General features: G+C 27.7%; 1 long non-coding RNA gene across 1 annotated transcript; it reads right to left on the bottom strand.

Annotated features, from left to right (window-relative positions):
• Window positions 1–6,302: 6,302 nt before the first annotated feature.
• LOC140669907 (uncharacterized) lies at window positions 6,303–7,982 on the bottom strand. The gene is made up of 3 exons (XR_012047425.1): window positions 7,865–7,982; window positions 6,538–6,628; window positions 6,303–6,412 (listed from the first exon to the last, which is right to left on the bottom strand). It is a non-coding gene; the product is annotated as an uncharacterized lncRNA (long non-coding RNA).
• Between the last annotated feature and the right edge of the window lie 779 nt (window positions 7,983–8,761).

Genomic DNA, 8,761 nt, shown 5'->3' with positions numbered 1-8,761 from the left:
AAATACAAATAAATATTTAAAGAAATAGAAACATTTCAAAAATTATAAAAAAATCATGTCTAGCAAAAGTATCACATACATATGTGTTTAATGTAACAGTGCAGCAGAGAATCAACGGAATAATTAATTTTATATTAAAAATTTATATTAAAAAATTTTTATTTTTATATTTAAATTTTAATATACCGTCTCAATTAAGTTTAATTTTATATTACATAACACTGATTTATAAATGTATAATGCAAAACTAACAAATTGTATATATACTTTTTAATATGGTTAAAACTCTTTAATTATAAGTACAGTCATTAAAACAAATAATCTGTTATTTGCAATATATAACATTTAGTTTTATTTGTGTAAATATTTTTTATTGCTATAAAGTTAGAAATAAGAAAATGCATGAAAATACTTTCCTGGAGACTTACCAGAGTTACGTCATTTTCCAGATTTCTCGAAATCGCGATGGTCAATCTGGTTAGTATTAACACTTTTAATAAAAGACATAATATTTTTAATGTTTTGAACATAATAAATTTTTCTTCTTGTAGATGTTTGTATTCGGTCGCCTTTGTCGTGATTCTCGACTGAAGTGATCAGTAGCAATCAATGTTTGATACGATCTCCTCAATGATTCAGATACATTAATTGACTCAATATTTCTTCACGCCTCTTAATAAATACTTTGTAACATATATAGTTTATGCTTGTATATATAAATTAAGTATTTATTTTTTAATGTGTTATTTTTGAAGACTTTTTTTTATAATTAATTATAATGATTTTTGTGATCAAATTATACATATAACTCCTGATAAATCAATAATTAGTGCATTTTATATAATTTAACTTAATTCAACTTAATACAAAACAATGCGTATAATATATTCTATAGCATATTATAGCATATCGTATAATACTTGTATATTGTATCAAGGACAGTAATACACGCATAATCAATCTTTAATAGTTTGTTAAAATATTCAAATAAAACATGATTAAATAATAAGAAATAGATAACATATTATTTATTATAACTATAAATTACAGTTATAGAATTTTTTGTGGTAAATTTTATTTATTCATTGTTACGTAATGAAATTTCTAGATTTAGCATCGATAACAGACATATTTGACATTGTACATATATCTACGTTTTGAAATAGTAAAGTTATTTATCTAATTATAATATGTTTGCAGTTATTAGAAAAAAATTCGACTTTTCAGAGCTACCATCATTTCAATCCCATATAGTTACTTCTAATGTATCAAAATAATCGATAGTGTAAATATCTTTGGCCCCCGGAGGTTCACTTAATATTTACAAAAATTTATTCATTGCTGATCGTCTTTAATAATATTTCGTCGAGCATGTGCGTATAAATCCATAAACGAACATTCCTGATTTATAATTTATGTTAATACGGATATAAACGAAATAAGATAAGTGAAAAAATTTTAACCGTCGACCTGATTGACAAGGAATATTTATTGGATTCTTTATAAAATATTAAATAACATTTCGACCCTTGGTTTGGGTCTTCTTCAGATGTACGAGTTCTAAAAAAATATATCGAAAGTTGTCAAATACAAAAGCAATATACTGTGCTAATGCACAGTTATAAACCGCAAACAATGCGAACAAAAAACAAAATTATTACCTAAGGTAAACACCATTATATGTTAATTAAGCACTACACAAATAATTATTATTTCTAGAAATTGAAAACTTAAAGCAAGCAATTTAATGCTTCTTCAAAAGTCGACATCTTTTATGAGATGCTCACTATAGAGAAAGAAAGGGATCATACTGACTTTATTATTGTGTCGTAGATAAGATTGAGATTTTCTGTATCTTTTTGAAGGTTAATTGTGTTGTCTGTCATTTTAATGTAAAACCTTTTAACTATCTCTCTCTTTCTCAAATGCCTCTCCGCATGCAAAATTTTTTCCAATCGAAGTCATGTTCAAATTCGCTTCTATGGTTACTAACGACGCTATAGTTACTAACATGTTTTTTTGTGTCATTATTATGTTCTTTTATACGCATTCCTAAATGTCTTTTTGTTTGACCAATGTAAGAGGCATTGCAATTATTACAATCAATCTTGTAGACAACCTCTGTTTTTTCGGTGTTACTAAGTTTGTCTTTACCAAGCTTTATTAGCACGTCTAATTTTTTGGTTGATTTGTATACAATATTAAGACCGCACTTTTTTAGTTCGCGCCTTAAATTTTCGCTAAGATGTTTAATATATGGAATTGAGACAACGGATTTGACATCAATGTTATTCGAATTACGGTACGATGTCTCTGGTAGCATGCGAGCGTTGAGAATTTTCAATCTTTTATTTACGTAATTATTAATAAATTGTGGTGGAAAACAATTATTTGTCAATATGTCCTTAACAATTTTAATGTTGCACTCGTGTCAGAAAGTAAAATGGCCCGATCAACCAAACTAAAGATGGTATTTATTTTATATTTAGTAGGATGATTGGAGATTGTAGTCTACTGTGGTAACTATTAAACATTGAAACGATGCTGTCGACACAGTCGCGCGGCACGATCGCAAAAATGTCGTCAACATATCTGTAGTATACGGAAATAGAAGGATTCAACGAGCTCAGACAGTATGTCTCCAGGTCATTTATGACCAAGTCAGCCAATATTGGAGACAAGGGGGACCCCATAGGGCTACCAAAAATCTGCTCATAGAATTGACCCTCGAAACAGAAACTCGTTAAATCCAATATTATTTCAACTGCATGCAGAAATTGTGCCATATTCATCGTAGTATTTTTGGCAATGTCAGTCTACCGTCTCTCTATTGCCTTAAAAACGAGATCCTTCGGTTTTTTGTTCGCATTGTTTGCGGTTTATAACTGTGCATTAGCCGCACGTATATTGCTTTTGTATTTGACAACTTTCGATATATTTTTTTAGAACTCGTACATCTGAAGAAGACCCAAACCAAGGGTTGAAACGTTATGTAATATTTTATAAAGAATCAAATAAATATTCCTTGCCAATCAGGCCGACGTAGGATTTCTGACCCGGAAATTCTCAATCTCGATTTCCCGGGAAATTTGTCAAATTTGATTCCGAGAAAAAAACTATCGAGAAATCGAGAAATTTCTAAAACGCGTAATAAATATGTAAATAATTAACTTGAAAACGACAGACTAGCGATATTTAATCCCTACGCTGCAAATTACTTGTTTCTCGATACTCGATACGCATTTGTTTGTATTCCGCTGTCCGCATTCTCTCTCCTGCCGCCGCCGCGTCTTCAGTCTTCAGTCGCACATTGTTATTCGTAGAAGATCACACGGTGCGGCTGCATCATACGATATTGTCTCGTGCATTGACGACACAAATAAGATATATTTTTTATTATAAACTTAATTAGTTTTTTCTCAATAACTTAAAGTCTTTGTGATTTGAAAAGCAGATTTGTAATTAGAATGTAGATCTTTTTCTTTATTTGACAGTGTTGTATTATGGAGAGATCTACTTCGAAAGTTTGGAAATACTTTAAAAAAACCAAAGATACATCATATGCACAATGCTTAAAATGTCCAAAACAAATTTCATGCAAAGGCTCCAACACGAGCGGTCTAGTTAGGCACCTTGAACATATTCATAAAATTAACTTGAAATGCAACGAACTTGAGACTTTTACTCTGAGCCGGAATCTAAAAAAACTAAATTATCCGATAATCAACAAACGCTTCAGTTAATACCAAAAAAGTCTTTGGCTGAAATTGTTTTTCGTTTAGCAGCTAAGGATGGGCTTTCAATAAGAGCAATAACTAAAAACGAATTCATACGCGAATCTCTGATGCAAAAAGGATATAAGTTGCCTAAAAATAAAACTGATGTCATGAATATTATATTAGATTATTACAAAGTAAAGAAAAACGAAATGATTGCACATTTTATAAATTTATATGAATCTGGAGCACGCTTCAGTTGACTATTGATGAATGGACAAGCCTGCGAAATCGTAGATATTTTAATATATGCGTCTATTATATAGATGGTAAATTCTATAATTTGGGACTGGTGTACATCCCAGAGCAACCGAGACAAGAGAAATTGTAGAAACTCGTTTACAAGAATTCAAATTAAGTTTTGAACATCATATCGTTGCCGTCACTAGCGATGGACCGAATGTCATGAAAAAATTTGGTCGCGAAAGCCCATGTGAAATGGTGCTTTGTTTAAATCACGCTATACATTTATCAGTTTTGGATACTTTCTGCAAAAATATTGAAAAGGCTAACAAGACTAGCGGCATGCATAATTCAAAAGAATCGGAATTAGAAACAAATTTTTCTAGTGAAGATAGTGAATGTGACGATGACAAAGAAACTAATGACGATGTGGGCGTTATAAGAAGTATTGAGACGTCATATAATTCCTTACAATGTACTAATAGTATTAATGATAATATAAATAAAGTACTCAAAGAAACACGTTTTTTGGTAAAGCTATTTAGGAAGAGCCCTTTGAAAAATATTACTTTGCAAAAATATGTAAAAGCTGAGTTTGGTCAGGAATTGAATTTATTACTTGACGTTAAAACGAGATGGAACTCCATGCTATGTATGATTGAACGATTCCTAAAATTAAAGAATGCCATAAAAAAAGCTTTAATTGATCTTAATATGTCTTCTAAATGGAACGAAAATAATGTCAGTATACTAGAAATACTATTAAAAATCTTACAACCACAAAATTATCTATTGAAGCACTTAGCAGAAAAGATGCTATTATTTTAACATCAGAAGCAGTAATAGAACTTTGTTGAAAAAATTGAACTCAATGGACTGTGATTTGGCAAAAACATTTTTAGAATCACTTAAAGTTAGGATAAACGAACGAAGAAATTTACATATCGTGTCTTTACTAAATTTTTTACACAGTTCTGATACTCCTGATTTATTTTATCTAAAAAAGAGTGATTTTCTTACTCTTAATTGCAGCAAATCATCATTAATTAATTATACTGAAGAAATTTGTCATAGATTATTCCCAATCTCAACTCCAGAGTCTCGAGAATCTCGAAATCAAAATGAAACTGAAATTAACGAATCTGTAGAGGATGATCTGGATGATGCATCTATTTCATTTGAATTACAATTAGAAAAAGCTATTAAAGGTATAAATGAAAAATATATTGAATCGCAGCACAAAAATCTAACTAAAAATATTATCAAGAAAGAGTTTTAGTTATATGAATCTACAGGAAAACTTCTAACTTAGAAACTATTTATAAGGCATTACTGACCGTAAAGCCTACTTCAACCGAAAATGAAAGGATTTCTCAATAACAGGGAATATAATTACAAAAATAAGAAATAGATTATTGGATAAAGCCATTAACGCACTTGTATTTTTAAATGCTTATTTTAAAAATAATTAGTGTTATATTTTGTGTTCTTTAAATATTGTTAAATATTTTTTTTTAATCTTTAATTCAACATGTGATTGATTTTTAATATATTAATATTATTTTATTAAGCATTATAATATTATCTAAAATGTTATTTTAGAAAAATTAAACTTAAAGTATTGTTTTTGTTTTCTTAAATATTTTAATTTTATAATTTTAAATATGTTTTAAATATTTTAATTGTATTTGTGTTAATAAAAATAAAGGAATGACTGATTCGACAGAAGACTGATTTATGTAATGACAATATACAATAGATAAAAATAATTGTAGAATGCTAAATTACCAACAATAAAATTGATTTAAATGATTAATATATATTTTAATTAATTACTTTCTTTGAATTTATCGTCTTTTGACAGGTTTTTTATATTCTCGATTTCCCGGGAATTCTCGGGAACAGACACACGGGAATTCTTGAGTCCCGAGAAATTAAAAAAGTCGAAAAATCAGAAACCCTACACCCAATCGATGCAGAGATTATCTACATAACCGTGGAGATCCATTATTTTTGTATAATTACACTTTATGCGATTGCGCTTAGATGAAGATTGCACATTATTAGCTTCGACGTTGAATTGTGCTTGGAAAAAAAAATTTCATGTTCCAATTCTAAGTAACTCCTATCACAATGTATTCTTAAGCGCAAAGCTGATCCGTAAATCCACATCCAATACTTTTAGCACTTTATCTTCTGAGACGACAAATAATATAGGTACGGGATTCTCATGCGTGGTGAACACATTAATGATATTCGTGTAAGAACCGGCACTAGCTTCATTACGCGCTTTTACTTTAAAATAGTATCAGGTTTTAAGTTGTACGTCTTGTATTGCAATACGTGTAGCTGAAATATTAGCGACATGTATAATTGTCTTTGGATTCTCGATAAACCAATACTGGATCTTGTATATTTGTATATCTCCATTTGTAAATTCAGGTTGTTTCCATCTATAAAGATGTTTCTTTTCATTTTAAGTGAATTTTTGATAAAATTAGAGAGGCAGATAGAAACATGTTTTTATATATACATATATACGAGTATAAGTAGCAAGTTAGGAATTTAAATTTCTTACCTGAATGTCACAGAAATGTTGTTTTTCTCGTTTAATCTCTTGCCAAAATCCACGAATGCCCTGGGAAATGTTGGTTTGCTTGGAAATATATCTGCAAATTTGGAAATTTAGTGTAATTATACTAAAAAATCGAGATATATATATAATTAAATATAATATATATATATATATATATATATATATATATATATATATATATATATAATTAAATATTTATAGAGATTTCGAAATCATACATAGTATGTCATAATTATACATATACAGGATGGGCCATTTTAAACAGTACGGTCAATTTTCTCGAAAACTAAGCGAAATATCGAAAAATATTTTAGACAAAAGTTGTATGGTTTCGAGGGGGCCATAAAATGGTACCATTGGTTTGACCTTGAAGAGTTATTTGAAGGTCACATAAACGTCATGTTTAATTTTTTAAATGAGACATCTTATATATTATTACATATTCTTGTACCTTATCTCGAGAGCTTTCCAAAATACTATAATAAAATATTTTTTCATTAAATACTTTTCGAGTAATAAGGCTTCAAAGTTGCAATATTTTGACATAAAATACAAGATATCTCGTAAAATATTCATTTTTCGATTATCTTACCCTTAAAATGGCCCACTCTGTATAAGAATTCTGATTTCAATAATTAAAAAAAGATAAAGTGAGAGACTTTTTTTGAATTATAAATAAAAGAATAATATATTATTATATAATAAGTAAGTTCAGATGACGAGCATTTCTCCAAATAAAAAGACACATAAACTACAAAGTATAAAAATTAACCAATAGCTACATAGTGTTGATTTTTAAAATAATGAAATAATAAGAAAATAGTGTTTTTGTGTTTTTAAGTTTTATGTTTTAAGATTCAGAAATACACTATTAATAGTTAAGCAAAAGAAAGAATATCTTATTTATCTTTATAAAAATCTTTCAGCAAAAACAAATTGTGTTATGATGAATAGAAATCTTTCAATGGTTACAGTGCGTTTATCCGTTCTCGTAATTTTACTAATTATTGATTAAAAATTTAAAAATGTAAAATTTGTGACTTGCTATAAACGACATAACTAGAAAAATAATGTCATTAACTTTTTTCTTTTCTCGACATGAAATTTTTTATTTATAATCTTTTTTTTAAAAGATATTTTTTATTTGATTTTCATTTCTTGAATAAGAAGTTAAATTATCTTCATAATTTTTATGTAATTTAATTTTATTTTGATAACATTTTATATACAGTACGTTTTATTATAATTGTTTTATTACAATTTATTAGTAGATTTTAAGATTATAGACATGTCTACAAAAAACTCTTACCTTTATTTAATATAGTCACGCTGTCAGAAGAGACGTTTGATAACATGTAGTGATCATTATTCTCAAAGGCTGAGATATCCTGTTAAAAAATATAGATTGGATAGTTTGTAAGTGTCCGTCGAATTGCCTAATAAAAAAATACCTGGGCAATTAGATTAAAATTTATTTCGCAGATGAATATAAATTGATGAAGTAATTAAAACAAAATGCTAAATAATAAAATTAATAAATATGCGACAGATATCTCTTCTTAACGTTTTAAAGAGCAACTATTAGCTTTGTTAGAAATGCATCAGAAATCGAGTTAAACTAAGTAATTAAAGTAAATAATCTATGTTTAAAATTGCGGATTGTTTTGTTTTAGTTACGTCGATCTGTCTATTATTTGCATTCGCATTATTATGTGTTTAACATATATCGTATTTAACAAATTATGTATTTCAAAGTGTGTTTTAAAATAAATATTATATATTATGTTTTGCATTATCTTTAGAAAAATATCAAAAATTATAAGTAAAAAATAGCATATAAATATACGCACATAGCAAGTGACAGCTATTGTGCATATTGATTTGTCTATAGGTCCTAATTGATTGAAGGCCAATTTAAAATTTCACTGTATCAATCTTTTACTTTGAATTTAGTAGCTGTTTGGTGAAGTTATTTATTTTAACTCAAAGATTTTGGATTTTTACATTAAATTATCGTTAAATACAAAATAATTTACTGTAAGTTTTATATAAAAATTAATAAATATAAATAAATATTTAAAGAAATAAAAACATTTCAAAAATTATTGAAAAATCATGTTTAGCAAAAGTATCATAATATCAAGCATATGTGTTTAATGTAGTATTGTATAACAGAGAGGATCAATGAAATAATTAACTTATATTA

Source organism: Anoplolepis gracilipes, chromosome 10 (genome assembly GCF_047496725.1).
Source record: "Anoplolepis gracilipes chromosome 10, ASM4749672v1, whole genome shotgun sequence".
Taxonomy (NCBI): Eukaryota; Metazoa; Arthropoda; class Insecta; order Hymenoptera; family Formicidae; genus Anoplolepis; species Anoplolepis gracilipes.
The sequence above is the reverse complement of the archived record's forward strand: the minus strand, read 5'-3'. Positions and strand labels throughout refer to the sequence as shown.